The sequence below is a fragment of the Muntiacus reevesi genome, chromosome 4 (assembly GCF_963930625.1).
Source record: "Muntiacus reevesi chromosome 4, mMunRee1.1, whole genome shotgun sequence".
In the NCBI taxonomy this organism is placed as follows: domain Eukaryota; kingdom Metazoa; phylum Chordata; class Mammalia; order Artiodactyla; family Cervidae; genus Muntiacus; species Muntiacus reevesi.
The window spans coordinates 68,944,388-68,968,135 of NC_089252.1; the positions used below are offsets into that span (position 1 = coordinate 68,944,388).

The 23,748-nt window shown below is 39.8% G+C and overlaps 1 non-coding gene across 1 annotated transcript; it reads right to left on the reverse strand.

Moving 5' to 3' along the window:
* Nucleotides 1-22,951: 22,951 nt before the first annotated feature.
* TRNAR-UCU (transfer RNA arginine (anticodon UCU)) lies at nt 22,952-23,024 on the reverse strand. The gene has a single exon. It is a non-coding gene; the product is annotated as a tRNA-Arg (tRNA).
* Nucleotides 23,025-23,748: the final 724 nt, after the last annotated feature.

Here is a 23,748-nt window from a genome sequence, read left to right on the forward strand (position 1 = left end):
TTGGAAGAAAAGCTATGACCAACCTGGACAGCATATTAAAAAGCAGAGACATTACTTTGCCAACAAAGGTTCACCTGTGAAAGCTATGGTTTTTCCAGTAGTCATGTATGGATATGAGAGTTGAACTATAAAGAAAGCTGAACGCCAAAGAATTGATGCTTTAGAACTGTGGTGTTGGAGAAGACTCTTGAGAGTCCCTTGGACTGCAAGGAGATCCAACCAGTCCATCCTAAAGGAAATCAATCCTGAATATTCATTGGAAGGACTGATGCTGAAGCTGAAACTCTAATACTTTGGCCACCTGATGCAAAGAAGTGACTCATTGGAAAAGACCCTGATGCTGGGAAAGATTGAAGGCAGGAGGAGAAGGGGATGACAGAGCATCAGATCATTGGATGGCATCACTGACTCGATACACATGAGTTTGAGCAAACTCTGGGAGTTGATGATGGACAGGGAAGCCTGGTGTGCTGCAGTTCATAGGGACACCACTGAGTGACTGAACTGAACTGAAGTGAACACTTGCAGTGATGGCACAGAAATGAACATTCACTGTTCATTCTATGTATTTGGTGAGAAGAAGGCACAGAATCTGATCAGATCCTACAGAATCTAGAGGTTAGATAGGAGAGGTTAAGGAAGTCTTCCTAGAGTGAACAATGGCTGAACTTGGTATTTGCTGTGTAAAAACTCTTATCAGATAAAAAGGTGTCCAACTCTTTGCAACTCCATGGACTGTAACCCAAAAGGTTCTTCTGTCCATGGGATTTTCCAGGCATGAATACTGGAGTGTGTTGCCATTTCCTCCTCCAGAAGATCTTCCTGATCCAGGGATCAAACCTGCGTCTCTTGAGGCTCCTACATTGGCGGGCAGATTCTTTACCATTGAGCCACCTGAGAAGTCCCAAATAAAAATACTTACGGTGATAATGTTTGCTGGTCAAAACAATGGACACTAATACCTTTCTGGCAGGGGAAGTCAGTATGTCAAAATTACATGAGAAAAATATGGTGAAATAAGCTCCGTGTAGAATCAGTGACATTTAGGCAAAGAGGGCATTAAGTAACCAGACAGGGCAAACAGGGGAACTTATGAAGACATGTAGGTTTCAGTCCAAGGAGAGACTCTATAGTATAGGCAGTGGAGATCACTGGAGAAAAATGGCAAAATGAGATTTTTATGTTTTGAAGAGCAGACTCACAGCCCCTTTTAGAACAGAATCTCTTCTCTCTAAGCTTTCAAAATTGAGGATTGAGCCCCTAATTATGGTGGATCACTTTGCAATCATGTCATCTTCTTTCCTAGTGACTCAAACTACCTCATGGATATTCCGAACTAGTTTTTCTTAAACATTACCATGATTGCAGTCACTTTGCTGTGTTTTTATACCTTCAAACTCCTGACTTTTTCTGTGTTTTCAGCCAGATATAGGAGGATGTGGAATTTACTGGACTTTCAACAGAGTCCTTTCACTTAATTGTCAAATTGCTGAGAATTTAAGATTACAAGGAAAAATCAAGCCACTTCTTTTGAAATCTGTGAAGAGGCACATTTAATCAGATTTCTCTAGTACCCGTGTTTTTGGAAATGTGATATTTCAGGCTTGTGCTTTACCCGTTTGACAATTTACAAATTACCTCTCAATAAGAAAGAAAGAGGCTGTGTTCCTCTGCCCTTTCTTGCTGTGTGTGTACTTGCAACTGTAAAATAGCTGGAATTGCTTATATGATGAAACAGCTTAGAGATTTCTGTGAGGCTGTATGAGTTTACAGCAAAAGTCAAAATAAACACCCGAAAGGATTATTCTCATTTATCGCGTTTTGCCAGTTGTATCAGTTATGTTTTTAAAATACAAAATGTTGCTATGGTTTTCTTGGTCAGAGTTAGTCATTTTCTTCCCAGACACAGTTTACTGGGTAGTATTTTTTTTTTTTTTTCCTACTGAAATCTTTATTTGCTGCCCCGTGGTTTCTGGATCCATCACTTTCTGTTTCACTGTCTCCTCAGTTGGTTTGATTACACCCTCCATTTCAAATTATAGTTGAGAATAGTGAAAGTGAAAGTGTTAGTCACTCAGTCATGTCTGACTCTTTGCGACCCCATGGACATAGCCCACCAGGCTCCTCTGTCCATGGGATTCTCCAGGCAAGAATACTGGAGTGGGTTGCCATGCCCTCCTCCAGGAGATCTTCCCAACCCAGGGATACAACCCAGGTCTCCCTCGCTGTGGGCAAATTCTTTCCCTTCTGAGCCACCAGGGGTACCCCATACTTAAGAATAATTTCCCCTTTAAGGGCATGAGGATGGTATTGTGCTGTGTTCTTGAAACCATTTGGAGATAGCAACTCTTACTTTTTTGTTTTCGCTCTATCATAGACAGAAGCTGATGTTTAAAACACTAATACTTTTCAAAGTTAGCCCCTCAAATTGTAGAGCGCAGATTATGCATTCTCTGCTCTAAATCCTTTATACATATTAGCACGTGCAATCCTCGCAGTGGAGGATTAGCGCCTATGAGGGTGCTATTACAATTATCTTCAGTGTAGAGGAGGAAACTGGAGTGCAGAAATTGAAGTAATTAAGTGTTACCGGAGTGCAGAAATTGAACTTACTCAAGTTCATCCAGAGGTGAGTGGAGAAACTTGGCTGACTCATAATCACTCTTTTGACTTCTATTGTTTGTTTGGGAGCATGGCATGTGGGATCTTAGTTCCCTGACCAGGGATTGAACTCCCTGCATTGAAAGATGGATTCTTAACTACTGGACTGCCAGGGAAGTCCCTCAACCACTCTTCTAGTGCTGGAAAATGAACCTATTGTCATCTTTGTATTCTCAGATATGGCATCCATCTGTATAAACAATATATACATTCCCATTTATATGATTATGAATTCACTTGACTATGATTATGGTGATTTGATCCTCATTTGACTACTAAGGAATCTGAGACTTTTTTGATGGTATGGGTCAGCGATCCCACCTTTGGAATTCACTTGGACACAATGCCTTCTCTTAGAGTTTCACATCTTCCAAACAGATATTGCTACCTGACCGCGTAGGGTGTATTGAGTTAGAAACAAACAATTACAAAATGTCACTACATGTGCCAGTATGCTTTCCAGCAAAATCACTGGTAAATCCATGCCTACTCTAAGCTACACATTGACTAAGATTTAAAAGATAAATATTGGAAATGAATGTACTTTCCACTTCTCTAAAAATTTTCCCCAAAGTAATTTCTATGCAAGCTCTTTACTCAAGTTTCCCCATAGAATTTTTGCTGTACATACTAGGAGAACTCTTACTTCCATTTTCCCAGATCTAGGAAATTAGAGTATTTATGTTTCCCTTACATTGTCTGAAATCAATTCATTCTTTCATGCTGAATTCCTTGAAGACATCCTTTGTTCCCAGTGCTTTCCTAGCTGCTGGGGAGTACAACAACAACAACAAAATGTAGACAAAAATCCTTTCCTCGCTGAAGCTTATCTTATGGAAGTGGAGGAGGTGACAGACAGTAAAAAAATAAAACACACGTTGGACCATGTGGTGATAAGTGCTGAGGGGAACAATGAAAATAAGAAAGAGAATGAGCATAGAACTTGATGAGGGGTACAGTTATGTCACTGAGAAGGTGGTTTTGAGCAAAGATCTGGTGGAAGTCAAGAAGGGAGAGACAGAGCTCTCTGAGAGAAAGGCAACCCAGGCAGACAGGAAGACAGCCCAGGACATATGCTGTGATGGGACAAGAAGGATGGGACTTCCCTGCTGGTCCAGAGGTTAGGCATCTACCTTCCAATGCAGGGACACGGTTAGACACACCTGTTCAGGGAAGTAAGACCCCACATGCTGCGGGGCAACTAAACCCGCATACAGCAACGAAGAGCCTATGCTGTAACTAAGACCCGATGCAGCCAAATAAATAAATGCTTTTTTTTTTTTTTCTTTAAAAGAAGGGAGCAGGATGATCGTCTATATATAGTTGTTGTAAAATCCAGGTAACATGATGATGACTTGGGCCAGGTGGTGGCAGTGGAGGTGGAGACAGTGGATTCACTCTGGATCTACTTGGTACAGAGAAAAAACCGTATTTATTGATAGTGTATGTTATGTTACAGAACCATGTGAGTAAGGATGCTGTCACATTTTTTAAAGGGGGAAAGAATTGAATAGTTTACTTATCATGGGATGTTAGAAATTAACAACAGATAAATGGGCTCTTGGATGAATCCAGCCAGCTGGATGTAGGTGAAAACACAAAGAACAGCCTAGGATTGTAAATAGTTTTCTAGAAGATAATGTTGCCAAAATCCTGGCCTCTGTTCTCTGGTGCTGAATAGAAACAAAGGCAGAGTTTTGGGGGAAGTAAAAAATAGTAGCTTTTATCACTTTGCCAGGCAAATGGGGCCACAGTGGGCTAATGCCCTGAAGACCCCGTGATCCACCCTGGAGGGAATAGTGAGGAGTTCTGTAGTGTTCAAGGACCAGGGTGTGATCAGCCCGTGGACAGTTCTTGGATTGGTTGACATCAGGATGAAGTTTCAAGCAACATCAGCCTTCTGGTTTCAGCCAGTTTAGGGTCTATGTTCTTGTGGTCAGAAATTTTCATCTGGGGCAGGGATCTGCTTCTTGTGAAAAAACAAAATAGGAATGTATATCAAGCCTTTATCTGTATCTTTCAGGAAACTGGAAATTTGGTGATTCTGTTATATGGCAGAATTATAGTCTAAATTGTTAGCAGTTCCTTAGCCCAAAAGCTATTCTTTCTTTCTACATCTTCACATTTCCTGATCATTAATTCTCAAGTCAGCATTTTATTTCAAAAAATAAGGACACAGGGGCTTATACATGGTTTCAATAACATAAAAATTATATTTTAATGAAGACAGGTACTATCTGGCTTTATAATCATGATAGTAAAGGCTTTTTAAGGTTATTTAGAAAATTACTGTAGGATTTTGGGGGCCCTATTTGCCAGTTACACTATTATGCCCACAAACATTCAGAAGTTTTCCTTTTGTTGCCTGTGAGGCATGTGGTATCTTAGATCCCCAACCTGGGATCAAACCCATGCACCCTTGCAGTGAAAGCAGTCTTAACCACTGGATCACCAGGGAAATCCATTTTTCCATTTTTTTTTTTTTTAAAAACCCAACCTGTGGTTCCAAATAGAAAAATTGTGGTCTCATTTTTCAACGAGACAAAAACTGTATCTGTAATTTTAAACAAGTTGGAGCTGGGGTGAGAAGTTAACTTGGTATGAATGTTTTTCTTTCCTAGAGTGATAGTTCAGGGCATACATAAATCCCCTTATCTAATTCTTGGAGATTGCACAGGACATGAGTGGAATTAAATCAATTTGGAGATAAGAATTAACTTGGAAATAGAAATAACTAATATTTACTCTTACACGCACACAACACATGCATGAAATCACCATTAATATTTGGCACACATACACACATACAGCTATTTGCAATAAAATTTCCTATGTACTTTCTGAGGTCACATAACATTGTTGAGTAGAAAAATGTAGCTATTCTCATCAGCCTTTTACATAGTTGGAAACTGAAGTTCAAATGAAGAGACTTGTCCAAGGTCAAATAAAGAGTTGCTGAGGAAAGACTTGATTTCCAGTGTTTTAGGTGTCAAGTCACTCTAACCACCTTCAGACACCAATTTATACAATTTATACAGTATAGAACCTCCAGTTCTTTGTATTAGTCTCAGGAATTTATTCCTCTTTTTTCTTAGCTCAAATATTTAAAACCTAACCGGAGAGCTCATTGTGTTGGATTTTTTCTGCTCCATTGGCCACACCAGATCAGTGGGATTTCATAGAGGATTTAAAGGTTATGGCATTTTGAAGCACTTGATTTTTTATTGTCACTATGATACATTTTCCCTTACATGCTATGAAAACCTTATACACTAATAATTCAGATTAAAATCTGCAATATTTAGTCCATTTGGCAATCTAATTGTCAATAATTAATACCCCATAGGTTACACAAATGGTAATAAAGAAGGTGTTATTCTATGTTCATCACGTCTTAGAATCATTAAATGTCATCTAACTCTTATGTGTACAGAGAAATAATTTTTTTTCTTTCCTAGGTTCCTCAGTTAGGTTTCATTTAACTTCATCATTCAATGTCCAGTGATCTCCTATTACTTTCCTTTTTCTTTGGTTTTTCCTGTGGAAAGGCCAACATTGTAGGGAAATACGCCATTGAGATTGTCATCCACTTATCTTGTTGCTGCCCTCAGACAAACCCTGATGCAGGCAAGAACTCAGCACACCGGGTATAGAGACGTCATCCATGTGCAATAACTCACCAGGACTTAAAATCAGTTCCGTGTGTTTGTTCATATGATAAGCACTTCATCTTATTAGTCAACTTTTGTGTCTTCTGTTACTGAGATGATGCAGGATTTTTCTTCCAAGTGAAAGTGCTCGGCAAGGGAGAGTCATTCTGTTATGAGAATGAAGAATGCAGTGCATTGGGGGTTGGGGGCACAGCATTGTGTATTAGAGTATGCTGGGAGTTGACTGTCAGCATCACTGAGAAGGAATAATAAGGGCACAGTGGCTCAGTCAGGCAGGGTTCTGCTCTTGGGCGATGAACACAGAACTCTCTTCTTTTTCTTTCTTTCCTGAAATTTGTCACTGAGGTATTTTTAGCTCAACAAGAGTGAGTGACTCTGCTCTCTGAGTGAGTGGCTTATACTCTATACTGTGGAAAACGCTATTTATTATTGATATCGCTATGCATATTCTATGGAATATAAAACACTGTAAATTTTCTATGGGTGCCTTTGGCACAATGGAGAAGGAAACTTTTTAAAAGGAAAACATTGCCTCATCCATAATAAATTAATAACAACTCAATCTGTAGTTTTTAAAAGTAACTAAGCACATTCTAGCTGTTTTCGAAAGGATTTTAGGCTATATGCAAATATGCAGCACTAAAAATTCCAATTTGGGGATTAGCATTTTTATGCTTTCTCTCCCTCAGGTTACGCTTGCCCTACCTAAAGTGTTTATATGCTTTCTGAAATCCTGTATATGGACAGGAAATAATTAACTCTCATTTGCGAAGTGTTTCATAACTTACAGTTTTGTGTTTTTGTTGTCTCCTCTTGTTAACTGTGGAGAAATGTCATAGGATGAGGTATTATTAGTCCATGTTCTGGAAGAGAAAACTGAATCTGGCAAAAGTTGTGGTCACGTCATGTCATGTACTGGTTTGCTCAGAATTGAAGACTTCATTTATGTTCTAACCTCTGGAGATTTATTTTTAGGCTCTAACTTTTATCTGCCTATTGCCTCCCTGCACAATCTTTTTTTTTTTTAACATAATAACTTTATTGAGATATAATTCACATACCATTCAATTTACCCACTGAAAGTGTATAATTCAGTGGATTTTATGTATCCACAGAGTTGGACAACCATTACCACAATCAATACTAGAACATTTTCATCATCCCCCAAAGAAATCACGGATCTCTTAGGGATAAATCCCCATGTCCTTCCAATGTCTATGTGTTAGTCATTCGCTTATGTCCAACTCTTTGCTGCCCCGAGTACTGCAGCCCATCAGGCTCCTCTTCCATGGAATTCTCCAGGCAAGAATACTGGACTGCGTAGCCATTTCCTTCTCCAGGAGATCTTCCCCACCCAGGGATTGAATGTGGGTCTCGTACATTGCAGGCAGATTCTTTGCCAACTGAACCACCAGAGAAGCCCATAAATAAAGACAAGTAGTTCTCTATCTCCATAGTGTCTGTCATCAGAGCTGTATCCAGAGAAGATGGAACTGTGCTTGTTCGATGCTTGTATTTGCAGGGCAAACAGAGTCCCGAAGCCTTAAGTTTCCATCACTTTTTCAGCATCTGCTAGATGTGTTAACATTTGCAAGTCATATTAGCCACTCTGATTCTCAACCTCCTGATAGAAAATGTCGATAATAATTCCTCATTTTCTGGCACAGCTATTATGAGGAGCAAATGGTCTGTGAAAGTGAGTATTTTTTTTTTTTTTTTTGGCTTTGTAAAGCTCTATGTAAGGATATATCAGCTACTATAATTACCATTATCATAGACCTCCTCAGAGCAATCAGGAACACATACATTTGAAGCCACAATGAATATTATACTCTCCCTGTAAAAGGTGTGAACCTTCAACAACAAGTTCAGATGAATGAGAAACGTATTCTTTTCTGCTTTAAATAAATTTTAGTTTGAATTTATGTCTTGATCCGTCCAGATAGGCAGGTTATACACAAGTGAAGAGTTTTAAGACATGCTTAGGCATGGGCGCTCTCTCACAATGGATCTGTTTTATGTTTTCACCACTGAAGTACCTTCTCTCCTGCCATAAGGTGGGCCCAGGGGCTGTGCGATTTCCCTGTTAGTCTGCAGACACAGGATTCTTTTTCTTTTTTTTTAATTAAAGGTTTTTTTTTGTTTTTGTTTTTTTAAGTCATATAACATAAAACATACTGTCTTAACAATATTTAACAGTAACAGCTCAGTGGCACCAAGAACATTCACATTGTTGTGCAACTCTCACCATCAACCATCTCCCCAGTTTTTCACCTTCCTAAACTGAAACTCTGCCCCCATTAAACACTCAGTCTCCATTTCCCCTCCCCACACCCCGCCCTAGCCCCTGGCATCTACCAGTGTATTCTGACTCTGTGACTTTGACTATTCTCCATACCTCAGAGAAGTGAAATCAAGCAGTATTTGTCGGCACCTACTGTATATTGGAATGCATTTTTAAGGTCAACTTAATAAATGTCTTACAAACAGATTGTACCTTCTTTTTTTCCTCCTGTGCCATTGGTAGGTTCCCATTAGCTATCTGCCTGATACACAGTTGTGTGTATATGTCAATCCCAATCTCCCGGTTCATCCCCCCACTTTCCCTCTTGGTGCCCATGTGTTCTCTATGTTGAAACACAGGATCTTTTAAGACACCTGAAAATCGTAGCCACTTGGAATCTAGCTGTTCTAGATCCACCAGGCAGTCATCTCCAAGAGGTTTTAACATCTTATAGTGGGTGTTGGTGGTGGTTTGGTCAGTGAGTGGTATCTGACTCTTGTGACCCCATGGACTGTAGCCCACCTGGCTCCTCTGTCCTTGAGATCTTCCCTGCAGAGACACTGGAGTGGGTCGCCATTTCCTTCTCCAGGGGATTTTCCCCATTCAGGGATCAAACCCATGTCTCCTGCACTGCAGGTGGATTCTTTTCTGACTGAGCCACCCGCCCATCCTAACATCTTTCAGAGTGGTGACCAAGTCCTGCACCAATAGCTAACCTACTAATCTCCAAAACTTCCAAGTGTTCCAAGGAGTTAAATTTCTCTGAGTCTACAGAGATCTCAAAAACAGTATCTTCAATCCCTTCCCGTCCAGAGCCCCGATCATCATCTCTTTAAAATATTTTATCACTTTGAATCATATCCTGTTTCTGATATGTAAGGGATACTGAGGAAGGAAAAAAGAGCCTGACTAGCTTCTTGTAATGGTGGAAATCAGCTTGTTAATTCAAATGTGAAGAATTCCTAATAATACCTCACCTCTGATCTCATCTTGCCCAGAGGCTTTAGAAAGACACTCCCAGGTTTCTACTGCAAGGAAGGTGAAATAGCTGCTTTTAACATGTGGGACTCAACCTAAATAGATCTCTGAAGACTCTAGAAGTAAAAAAGAAAGATCAGATGTTTAATCCAAATTTTAGTTTAAGAATCTGAAGCATGTTTTTCATGGGGTTTTTGGGCCTGAATATTATATGCTGTCTTCCACCAGAGAAGACATTGTGCCTGCAGGTTGAGGAAGATTCTCAAAAAAAACTATTGAACTTGTTGTTTAAATAATATTATTTTAGACCTTTTTCAACTGTCTTTGAGCATTGTGGCCAGGAATAAGCCATTTAATCCCTCCCAAAGACTCCTGTGAAAAGTGATGAGAGTTTCATCTTGTGAGATTTCAGTATGATAATACACATGAAAACATTTTTGAAATTTGCGAAGTACCAGAACATAAAACGGGGCACATATGCAAAACATGAGCTTTGGAGGAAGTCAAGAATCCAGTTCCTGGCCAAAAAACCTATGTGTGATCTTTCAGACCTGACCAAAGACGGTCTTTACCTGGCAGGCCTCACAGCAGCCAACTGCCCTCCCTGTCTCCGGCTTGGGACGCAGCCAGTGCCCTGGCTTCTGAAGGGGGTTGCCCTCAAGGACGCCCGCCCCCTGGTGGCCACACGTATACAATCTGCCTTTTCTGTATCCTTAGGCCAAAACCTAGCATTTGGGCGTTTCCTTGCCTGGATGCTTTTCTGTGCTCTACTGATGATCCTTTTCTGCCCTCTCTCCCAGTACTCAGTACTGCTCCATCCCTGACCATTCCTGCTGCGCTTTCCTGGAACCCAGTATAGAACCACTGACTCCTCTTTAGCCGGTGACACTGCTGCTGAGCTTGCCTGGGGAGTCAGACTAGATCTAATACAGGAGTTGCAGACTTCTTGGAGAGTGTGGCCTAATTTAGAACACTTAAATACAGAGTCATATTCCTTTGGACTCTCTGTAAAAACAGGAGAATTTGACAATTTTTTTTTTCTTTTCTGTTTTCTGTATAATCATTGGTCCACAACTCAATTGCCTATTCCGAAGAGTTTCACTCATGGTAAGGACTTCAAGTTTCATTCTTTGAATGTTTGAGATGTTTAGATTTTTTTTTTTCTGGCTTTCTTTTTGATTCCCCCCCCCCCCCCACTTTTGGCTTTATTTGAGTATTCTCTTCATAGCTTTGTTACTTTGTAGAATTTTCAGTTAACCTTTTGCTTCCTGGGCTTCTTGTTTAAAAAAAGACTATTTTAATAGAAATGTTTGACTAATTTCCATCCATGTATTAACATATTTTGTATGTGTTTTCTTCTCTGATGCACCTCACATGTTTCTCTTTTTCTCTGCTTTTATCCTTTTATTTTATTAAGATAAAATTCGTATGCCATAAATTAATGGCTTTGAAGTGCACAATTTAGTGGCATTTAATATATTTGCAGTCTTGTAACACTGCCACTCTATCTAGTTCTAAAATGATACCCTCAAAGAAGACACTGTACCCATTAGGCAATCACTTCTCATACATTTTGTGACCTTTTGTGTCTGGTTTCTTTCACTTAACATGATATTTTTGAGTTTTATTCACACCGTAGCATATATCATTACTTCTTTCCTATTTATAACTGATTAATATTTCATTGTATGAACATATTGCAGCTGTTTATTCATTCTTCCACTGAAGGACATTTGACTTTTGTGAATAATGCCCTCTTAACGTATGGGTACAAGTATTCACTTGAGCACATGCTTTCAGTTGTTTGGGGTGTATACCTAGGAGTAGAATTGCTTAACTTTGTAAGAAACTATCAAGCTGTTATTTAGAGCAGCTACTCCATTTTGCATTCTCATTAGCAGTATGTGAGGTTTCCAATTTCTCCCCATTTTCGCAAACACTTGTCATTTCTGTTTTTCTTATTATCACTGTTCTGGTTGGTGTGAACAGGTATCTCATTGTGTTTTGATTTGCATTTCCCTAATGACTTTTATTTTTTTGGGCTCCAAAATCACTGCAGATGGTGATTGCAGCCATGAAATTAAAAGATGCTTACTCCTTGGAAGGAAAGTTATGACCAACCTAGATACCATATTAAAAAGCAGAGACATTACTTTGCCAACAAAGGTCTGTCTGGTCACGGCTGTGGTTTTTCCAGTGGTCATGTATGGATGTGAGAGTTGGACTGTGAAGAAAGATGAGTGCCGAAAAATTGATGCTTTTGAACTGTGGTGTTGCAGAAGACTCTTGAGAGTCCCTTGGACTGCAAGGAGATCCAACCAGTCCATCCTAGAGGAGATCAGTCCTGGGTGTTCATTGGAAGGACTGATGTTGAAGCTGAAACTCCAATACTTTGGCCACCTCCTGCGAAGAGTTGACTCATTAGAAAAGACCCTGATGCTGGGAGGGATTTGGGGCAGAAGGAAAAGGGGATGACAGAGGATGAGATGGCTGGATGGCATCACCGACTCAATGGACATGAGTTTGAGTAAACTCCGGGAGCTTGTGATGGACAGGGAGGCCTGGCATGCTGCGATTCATGGGGTCGCAAAGAGTCAGACACGACTGAGTGACAACTGAGTTGAATGACTGACGACTTTGAGCATTCTTCATGTGCTTGTTGTCCGTTTATCTGTCTTCTTTGGAGAAATGTCTATTCAGGCCTTTTGCCCATTTTTAAACTGAGTTGTGTGTCTTTTTGTTGTTTTGTTTTTAAGTGTACTTTAAATATTCTAGATACTGGACTCACCAAATTTGTGATTCGCAAATATTTCTTACATTCTATAGGTTGACCCTTTCACTTTCCTAATCAAAGGTAATAAGGTTTTTACTTTTGATATAGTCTAAAATGTCTATTATTTTCTTTGTTGCCCTTTTATATACTTTTTTCAACCATAATTTACTAGGTCTCTTGGTGCCATATTGGTGTTGGTTGTGGTGGTTTAGTTGCTAAGTTATGTTAGCCTCTTTGCGACCCCACAGACTGCAGCCCGCCAGGTTCCTCTGTCCTTGGGTTTCCCAGGCAAGAATACTGGAGTGGTTTGCCATTTCCTTCTGCAGGGGATCTTTCAACCCAGGGATCAAACCTGGGTCTCCTGCATTGCAGGCTGATTCTTTACTAGCTGAAATACCAGGGAAGGCCTGGTACCATATTGTCATACTTCAAAACAACAGTCTGAGAGGTCTTTTGTGGTTTTGTCTTAAAAAAAAAAAGTTTTCCTTTCTTTTTCTTCTCTCTAAACAACTAGCACATTTGTTTTAGTTTTCCTATTTGCCTTTTCCACCTACATTCTACTGTTTTCTCTCTTCATTTTAATCATTATCCTCTTGTTATGTTTATCCAACTAAGGTTCATGTAATTTGTTTTCATTTTTAACTCTTCAAAAGAATTACCTCACTCATAGTCTATAAAGGTCTGTGCTACAGATTAATTCATGGTGGGAGACTAGATCAACACAAGTGTAAAGAAGGCCCTGAACTTACTTCCTCTTGCCCATGACTGTTTCTCCTCTCCCCCACCCCCTGCACTTCATGACTTGCATTGACTTTCCTGAGATCTAATGAAGGAAGCAGGGACAGTGAGGAAAAGGGGAAGAAGAATGGAATAAAACAGCCCGTCTCTGGTCACATGCTGTCCCAAGGACTCTAACCACTGGATCCCAAATCACTGACTCTATGAATCTGAATTTAATTTTTACAATGCCTTAGGGATGCAGGTACAAATATGAGTATAAGACAAGCTCAAGAATGGATTGTACATCATGGGGAATATAGCCAGTATTAATATTTTGTAATAACTGTAAATAGAAAGTAACCTTTACAAATTGTTTAAGAAATTAAATATATAAAAAATTTTAAAAGGCAATAGAAAAAAACAAATTAGGACAGTTAATTGGATGGGAAGGAGAGAAGCCGATGTGGTATTCTAACAGAATGGGTGGGATTTTAGGCTAGAACTGCCTTTGAAACCTGGCTTTGCCCCTTCAGAGCCTCGTGCCCTGCCACACACGCTCCTTCTCAGCCTCTCCAGCCTGCAGTTCTCTCAGCTGCCTGTTTCCTTCTTCCCCTTAGCTGTGGCATTTTATAAGGACACAATAACATAATAATTGTAAAGCTCTGCATGTGGTAAATAGCCACCCAATGTTAATTCCACTTCATTATTTTATGATTCCTATCGCAAAGGGAAAGATCAGTGTATAATGAGATCATAATAACTTTGTTGAGGTCTGAAATGTTTAGGTTCAGTTTCTCTAAGATAAAACCATTATAAATGCAAAATATTTTACTCACAGGAAACTACAGAGAAAAAAAAATAGCCCTTAATAACCTTTTTACATGACATAATCTCATCAATTTCCCTCATCATCCCAAAGCTATTTTTTCCTCACTTTAACTCCAGTTCCTAACAAAGAAATCTAGAAACTTTACTCCCAAACAGAACTAGGGAAGAAAACACTCTTAGAACTCACGTTAAAATAAACAAGGCAAGGAAAACAGGCGCAGAGAGGCAAATACTATCAGAGAGGGGGATTAAAGGCGGCTGGTGCATAAAATATTAAAACATGGTTCAATCAGAAGTAAGATAAGTAAGCGAACTTAATTAGAGATACATATTATTATTTGACTTTAAAATACAAAATGAGAGATTAAAGCAATCTGACTGGGTGTGTAATCAGTGAGGAATAATATGTTAGAGAATGAGTCTGATGTTGTAATTGGTGTATGCAATTGAAATTAATTAATTTTAGTTAGCATACATGCATGCAAATATGAAATCAACAAATTTTAAGTATTAAACTCATAATTATAGTGACACTGGTGTGTTGCTTTGAAGAAGTGAGAGGCTGCCCCATGACATGGAGTCACCTTCAGCTCTCATGTGCTGTTTCTGATCAAATCAGGAAGGCATTCTGTCTACAGGACGTGTGGGCAATTGCGATTATATGAAGTGCACCCACTCCTAAATTCTCTTTAATTAAAATTCAAGTGATGTTTTGCCTGTGTCAGATTTTCTTCCTGGTCACATCTCAAATGAAAAAGGGACTTAATTTTAATTAACACATCATTGCAGGTACTCTAATATTAATGTTCACTAAGCCTTTTATAAGATTCATTAACAACCATTTTGTGATGAAAGGACCCAGGAGGCAGATATAAAGTTGGGAGGCTATTTTTAGTGATTTCACTATTGATTTTACAAGATACTGAAGACAGAAGTACAATGCCTTAGGATTCCATAGTTAGGACTGAAGTCAGTCTAATAAATAAGATCTGTCTATTCCTCTTTCATATATATGACTCCGTATATAGAAACAGAGAATGTTAAAGCGTTGTGTGACCCAAAGTGGATTTTGATAGACACCAATGTAGTTGTCAAATAGTCCAAGCATCCAGAGAGGGAACAAAATTATGATAACTGGAATAAAATGTGGACTTATCAATTAATCCTAAAGGAAATCAACCCTGAATATTCATTGAAAGAACTGATGCTGAAGCTGAAGTTTCAGTACTTTGGCCACCTGATGTGAAGAGCCTGCTCATTGGAAAAGATGCTGATGCTGGGAAAGATGGAAGGCAGGACGAGAAGGGGAGGACAGAGGATGAGATGGTTGGATGGCATCACCGACTCGAGGGGCTTGATTTTGAGCCAACTCTGGGTGACAGTGGAGGACAGGGGGGCCTGGTGTGCTGCATCCATGGGGTCACAAAGAGTTGGACACGACTGAGTGACTAAACAACATTTAAAACTGAATCCAAATCTGTATGTTACAAAGGAAGATGGATTAATATATCCTTGGACCTTAATGTTGGTTATGTTTTCATGCATTATTCATCTGCCCCTAGCAATTCATTGCCCCTAGGCAATCTGAAATTATTAGGTTATTCATCTACACACTTCTATGACATTGTACCATCCACTACAGCTTTACTTATGACATATTCTCCTTGTTCTAGACTCCATCTGCTTGGCTCTAGTTTTTGCCTTTAGTGGTACAACTTGGTACATGCAACTGAAGCCCCAAGACCACCCTCATGCATTATGACAGATAGAGTCGAAACTCCTGTCTGAACTCACGGCATATCCCTTCAACTTCAGTGACATCTCTCTTTACTGCAGCCTACCAGAAAGATATCAGAAAATGGATATGAACAAATCAGAAGGGGAGAAAAGGAAGTCAAGGAGAGAAAAGTAACATTAGTAGGAACTTCTAAAATACTTTTCTGGTCTTCAAGAATAGATGGGTACTAAAATGCATCAGCCGAGTTTTATAGCTGCAGGGTAGTCAGCCTCCATGACAACATTCAGGATCTGGCTCTGGATCATTGACTTCCTTTTGACTTCTGAGCTACCCCTGCACCAGATAGAGGGGGGGGAGAAATGGCTATCTGCTATGCCTTTGCCAATTACCTACTATTTCCTTGGATCACCACAATTACCCTGCTCAGTTGGTGAACAGTGTGTGTTTTAATTAATTAATTGTTTATTTACTTATATGAAGTAGTGGTTCATGTTGGACTTTCTCCTGATGTGTGTTTTTGACAGTTACTCTGGCTCAGGCTCCATCCATTTGGATCCCTCTACATCTTGGACATGGTCCTTCCTAGTGAATTTGGAAGGCTGTTGCAGTCACTCTTCCTTTGCTTCATGTAGAGATTTTCTGTTCAGAATCCCTGAATTTCTGTAACTCACTTCTCATTTATCTTGTGAGGTAAAGGATTTGGACCTCATGGTTTTAAGCAAAGCAGTAACAACAATAGCAACAACCAGAAGCAATGGGATGGCTTTCTGGACACATTACTCAGTGTCAAGGCATGGGGTATAACTAGCATTTCTATGGGATACATGGTTGTCTAAAATAGAGACTGTCTGAAATAGACACAGAGACATTGGTTTTTTTGGAAACTTCTGTGTGACATTGTACTAGTGTCAGGGTTCTCCAGAGAAATGGGACCAAGAGAATGTGTGTATATAAGTGAGTATGTAGATAGATAGATGGAATATATATATATACATATATATATAAATATAGACATAGAATTAGATGTAGACACAAATGTAGATGCTGCCAAAAATCTTGGTAAGATTTTATTTGATAAGATTTTATTTTATAGACAAGGTTATTCTAAAACTTAAACGAAAAGGGTAAGGGGACTAGAATTTCAAAAGTTCAGAAAATGAAGAGTAAAGTGGGAGGAATTACGCTGACTGCAAGACTTATTATATAGTATGTGTTTAGGGATCAACACCTTGATCAATGGAAAAGAATAGAGAACCTGATAGCTTCACACAAGTGCGTAAAACTGTTTTATCTTTTAATGTCTTCATTGAGTGGACTTCCTTGGGGGTCCAGTGGTTAAGACTCCTTCTTACAGTGCAGGGGGAGCAGGCTTGGGGTTTGATCCCTGGTCGATTACATGCCATGTGGTAGAGCCAAAAAGAAAAAAGAAAAAAAAAAGGTCCTATTAAAAGAAATGTCTTCATTGAGATACAGTGCACAACTCAACAATTCACGCATGTGAAAGTACAGTGCAATGACTTAGTACATTCATAGATATGTATAACTATCACCACAATCTATTTCAAGACATTTTAATCACCTCAAAAAGAACCCTGTGCCCATATATTTTTGCATCTTGTTCTTCTGCCCAATATTGTTTGTGTCATCCATGTAGTTGCTTAAGTGCTTGTTTTTAATTTCATTTGATTGCTGTATTGTATTCCATCCTGCAGATATAACCTATTTTCTCTTGTACTGGTGAACAAGTTTGGGAGTCCATTTGCTATGTAAATTTTTCATGCATATGTATGAGTTATTTATTGCTGCATAACAAATCACCTGCTTTGCCATATTCTATTGGCTGGAAGCAAGTAACTAGGCCAGGCAGCACTGGTGGGGGGATGGGGGTGGGGGATGACAGGCTCGTTTGTAATAAGAGATGGTTCTTTTTAGAGGTTGCCTAGCACAGCATACTATACCTCTTTAAAAAAAAAATGGAACCTCACTTTATGAATGTTTCTGCAAGGTTTAATGCCTGAATAATAGGGGTTTGCAATAGAAATTTTGCTTAGCACTGAAAGCAAATAATGTCTAATCCTCTTAACTACCCTACAAGTATTATTATCCTCCTTGTCCAATTTAAGGAAGTGAGGCTCAGCAGGGTTGAGTAATTTGCCTCTGGGAATTCTGGTATCCACGAGAGAACATACTGCCTGCATCAGAACTGATGCTGTCAGCTGTTGCATGCATCATTTGATGCATGCTGTTTAAATATAATAATAATAAGCATTAGTGACTATAGAAGGTAAATATTGCTCTTGCTCATCTTAATTATGATGGTCACCCCCTGTCTCGACCAAATACAAGATGCCATTGAATGACTTTTTTCTAGATTCATTCTAGATGTATTCCCAAGGGTAAAATGTACTTCATATTGCCACATAGGAGTAATTTTATGACCTTTTGATTCTTGGAAATGTCAAAATATCATCTTGGAACCTATAATTCAATAATCTTTAGGTACTCCTAGCCAAGGACAGTGCAATGATATGATTTATTGCAAAAAATACTACTAGTTCCGTGTATCATTGGGCCAGTCTAGATGCAAACTGTACTGGCAATAACTTCTATCAGACACCTTGACAGAATAGTACAGTGTATCTCATTGTGTTTTTAAAGTTAGAATAGAGAGGAAAATCTCTTTTTTCCCATATTTGTCATTGTTTTTGTTTTCTGTTTTAAGTGATGGATTCTCTTCTTATATAGGTATTCTTTAAAAGATGACTTAGAAGAATCTGGAATTAATAGCCACTTTTGGCATTACCCATCTTATTTCATTACCAATTGAAGGTTACAAAAGATTGAATGTAGTTATCATGGTGCATAAATATGCATTTTGCTTTTTTCAGCTTTCAGCACCCCTTCCTTCAACAATTTTGTAACCTCCTAACTGTATGTTTTCATTTTCAATCTTATTGCTCCAATTTTTAATTTACTCATTTAGTGAATATTTGTTAACCTTCTCAGTGCTTGCTTCTAGTAATCTGTTTAAGATGTGTCTGATCACATCATTTCTCTTCTTGTTTCTTTCTTTTTAGGCCATGCTATAAAGCACATGGGATCTTAGTTCCACAACCAGGGATTGAACCCATGCCCCCTGCATTGGGAGGACAGAGGCTTAACCACTGGACCACCAGGAAAGTCCCTCTTCTTGGTTGTTTATAGTCTTCAGGACACAGTCCCAAGACTAGACTAGAGGGCTTCAAGCCCAACTGTTCATTCCATTCATGACTGTAAACATATTTTCATAACATAGCAAGAAGATTTTCTACTTCAGCTACTCCATCCCACTTTACTCCACGATGTTTTCCTTTGTCTTCTGCTTTCCTGACCTTGACACATGCCAATTTTCATTGTATTTTAAAACCCAGGCTAATTTTTAATTCCTTTTCATTTTTCCCCATAGTATTATGTATATAACTCTTCTAACACTTTTTAAAACTGTTCAGTTTTTGCCTAATTTTAGAAATACTCATGAACATCTTCCCACCACAAAAGATTAAAACAGCATGTAAGCCAGGGTGTTCACCCAGATGATGGGGCCACCATTAATGGCACTGAAGTTCTGTTGGTCTCCACATGAATCACCCGGTTCAACGCAAACTTTCCTCCACCTGTTGTGTAGCAATGATGAAATTTCTCTGGCGAACGGAACCTTTGCTTTCCGCTTTGCTTATCAGTTCATCTGCATCAGTTCAGTTCAGTTGCTCAGTTGTGTCCGACTCTTTGCGACCCCGTGAATCGCAGCACGCCAGGCCTCCCTGTCCACCACCAACTCCGAGTTTACTCAAACTCATGCCCATCGAGTCGGTGATGCCATCCAGCCATCTCATCCTCTGTCGTCCCCTTCTCCTCCTGCCCCCAATCCCTCCAAGCATCAGCGTCTTTTCCAATGAGTCAACTCTTCACATGAGGTGGCCAAGGTAGTGGAGTTTCAGCATCAGTCCTTCCAATGAACACCCAGGATTTATCTCCTTCAGGATGGACTGGTTGGATCTCCTTGCAGTTCAAGGGACTCTCAATAATCTTCTCCAACACCACAGTACAAAAGCATCAATTTTTCAGCACTCAGCTTTCTTCACAGTCCAACTCTCACATCCATACATGACCACTGGAAAAACCATAGCCCCGACCAGACGGACCTTTGTTGGCAAAGTAATGTCTCTGCTTTTTAAAATGCTGTCTAGGTTGGTCATAACTTTCCTTCCAAGGAGTAAGCATCTTTTAATTTCATGGCTGCATAAGAAGACCAAATTGGCAAATGAATATTCTCAGATTATAATTTAGGGGACCATAAATGTGTTTTGTGATGAAAATAGTCCTCTCTTAGCATCTAGGAACTTAAATTAGCCAAAATCATGGTTTTAGGGACAGGAAGCAAAAATTCTGTGACTTATTAGGTAGGTGAGTAGAATCTTCCTCTGTACCATGCTTAGTTGCTCAGTCATCTCCAACTCTTTGCAACCCCACAGAGTGTAGCCCGCCAGGCTCCTCTGTCCATGGGGATTCTCCAGGCAAGAATATTGGAGTGGGCTGCCATGCCTTCCTCCAGGGGATCTTCCCAACCCAGGGATTGAACCCGTGTCTCCCGCATTGCAGGCAGATTCTTTACCATCTGAGCCACCAGGGAAGTCCAAAAATATTGGAGTCAGTATCCTATCCCTTCACCAAAGGATCTTCCCGACACAGGAATCAAACTGGGGTCTCCTGCATTGCAAATGGATTCTTTATCAGTTAAGCTACTAGAGAAGCCCCCAAATCCTCCTATATCTCCCTAAGTTCCTGGACTTGTGTATTTTTTAGGAAAATGCCATCATATATTGGCCACTGGTTTAAAGAGTATCTTACCTTCTTTAAGGGCTTCCCTGAATAGCTCAGCAGGTAAAGAATTTGCCTGCAATTCAGGAGACATTGGAGACTCAGTTTTGATCCCTGGGTCAGGAAGATACCCTGGAGGAAGATAATGGCAATGCACTCCAGTATTCTTGTCTGAAAAATCCCATGGACAGAGAACCTGGTGGGCTATATATAGTACAAAGGGTCGCAAAGAGTTGGAAGTGACTGAGCGATTAAGCACACACACCCTTTTAACATATCCCAACCTATGCAGTTGTATCTCTCAACTGATAGCAGGACTGTCTTTAATAGGCCATGTCACCATTGTATCAATCCAATTGCCTTTGGGTGATGGAACACAAAGAGACAAGTGAACACAATAGGTATTAAGCTCATCACCTACTTTCATGTAAAATGAAGTTCTCCACCATTGAAAAACAATGTGTGAATATGTCATTTCTGTCAGTCTAAGGTGACCTGATGGAAAAACCTAGGACAAGGAAGACAAATTTGCATTCAGAAGATGTATCTATTTCTATAAGGACAGATTGCTTTTCTCCCCAGGGTGGAAAATGTCATGTGTAATCAACTAGGTGGCTGGCTGGTCCCCCCTGCCCATCAGTGTTGGGAATGATGCTGTATCGGTGCTTGGACTGGACCTCTGCTATGGGCTTCCCTTGTGGCTCAGTGGTGAAGAATCTACCTGCCATTGCAGAAGAGCTGAGTTCGCTCCCTGGGTCAGGAAGGTTCCCTGGAGAAGGAAATGGCAGCCCACTCCAGTGTTGTTGCCTGTAGAATCCCATGGACAGAGGATCCTGGCGGGCTACAGCCTGTGAGGTTGCAAAGATTCAGACACAACTTAGTGACTCAAGAGCAGCAGCAGCATTGGCAGTTTACGCCCTCAGTTGGTCCAGCAGTCAGGTCACTGTGGTGAGGGGATTTCATGCAGGCTTCATGCTACACGCAGCCTCTGCCACCACCCAAGTGGCTGCTGTTTTCATGAGTCCAACAGGAAATACCTGGGATAGATGAGGAAAGAGGCTTGCTGAAAGCCCCAGGATAAGTCCTGTTGGATAAGTCCTTCTTTCCACCTCGATACTGACAGTGTGCTTGACATCACACTGAATGCAACCTGTTAGCATTCTCATGTTATACAAATATATTCTCATTCTCTTCATATTCTGAAAGGAATATCCAAGTGCTTCTTCCTTATACTTCCCAGGCATTCATTTTCCATTTTTATTTAGTGACTATGGAAACTCAAATCAGTTTTCTCTCCACTGATGTAGAATTGATCTGATTATATAAGTCAAGTAACATCTTAGTAAGTTTCCCATCTGTTTCATTCCTGTGGACTCTGTGAAATTCATACATCCTGAAAGTCAAAACACTTTGATTTTAACTCTGCCCCTGTGGATTGTTGCCATAATTGCACCCACGTAGTTAGGGATGATTAAGTGCCACCATGTGGCATCTGCCACTCCAGGGTCATGTCTTTCTCACTAAAATAGAAAGGCCAAATTCATAATGTTGAAATTGGAGCCCAAGTCCCCCCTGTACCTTCAGACTAAAGAGACTATTGTAGATAATCAATCATAACAGAGGTTTCTAAGGATGCTGATGCCCCTTCATCAAAGTTTTTCTTTTTTTTTTTAATTGATTTAGTGAAGAGTTTCATCTGAGCTCCCCTGAGGTGCAGAGTCTATTTCAACGTTCCCATATCCCTCCACCTTTAAGATTCTTTCCGTATGGTATGCCAGAGAAGTTGTGAAATCTCAATCTTGTTGAATTTAGTACACTACTGAACTCAAGCTTCAATATACTAACTAGAAACTTTTCAATCCAGCCCCTATATTTTGAACTCTTTTGTCTAAAATCCTCAGAATCTCATTTCCACCAGTATTCCCCACATTCCTCCTAGAGTCGAATGGTAAGTGTCTCCCTGGTTCAACAGGGATTTAAGTCACCTTATATGACGTATATGCCAAGGGACTGTGGAGCGTAGTGCATTTTGGCTTAGAGGTGAATCAGTATCTTCTGGTGAAGAACTTGGCCCTGGAAAAGGTAATTGAATGTCTTCATGCAGTGGAGCCTGGATTCCTCCTATGACAGAAAGGAGCTGCTTTTGCTGAGAAAGGAAGTTTTGCAGGTCAAGGTTCTCAGTTTCATCCATGTCTGTTGAAATGTTTCCATCCTAAATATCAGTGAAAGTAAATCACTCAGTCGTGTATGACTTTTTGTGACCCCATGACTGTAGCCCTCCAGACTCCTATGTCCATGGAATTCTCCAGGCAAGAGTACTGGAGTGGGTAGCCATTCCCTTCACCAGGGGATCTTCTCGACCCAAAGATTGAACCCGGGTCTTCTGCATTGCAGGCAGATTCTTTACCATCTGAGCCACCAGGGAAACCCAAAGTAGTAGATGCCCAAACAGTTACTTGAGCCCTGGACCTTCAGATTAGAAGTCTGATGCTCTACTGACTGAGCTATCTGGGCAAAGTGAAGGTGTTAGTGGCTCAGTCATGTCCAACTCTTTGCATCTCCATAGACTGTAGCTTGCCAGGCTTCTCTTTCCTGATCCCATTTATTCCTAAATAGGTGACCTTAACTTTAGCATATATAACTGACAAAGGCAGTGGAAATGTGTTGATGGATGGATGGATAGATAGATCGACCTATAGAAATCTCTCTCTCTCTGTCTCTGTCTCTGTCCTGCATGCATTGAAAGAGAAAGAGAAGTTATGAAGATCGACTAGTGATAATATATAATATATTACTGTCAGCATAATCATTTCATAGGGAAAGAAGTAGAATGGTATTTTGGATGAGAATAAATAATACAAATAAAACTGAGAGGGAAAGCCTTTGTGAAAAGAGACAGATGGGGATCAGAAGTGGTTTGTGTTAATAGGATAATGATCTTTTCATAAGTTAATGATTTTTTAAAAATTATTTTGACTTTTAAGGTTTCCTGTTTCCCTTCACCCTTTTGTCAGCTTGTGAGATGTTAGTTCCCCAATCAGGCATTGAACCCTGCCCCTACAGTGGAAGTACAGAGTCTTAACCACAGCCAGGGAAGTCCCTCATAAGTTAATGATTAATTATATATATTATATGTCCCTTTTTTTTTTTATTACCAAAAGAGATCTTTCAGTTGGTTATAAATATGGATTTTTATTTTGTATCCACATTACAAACACGTCTCCACATCTGTCACATG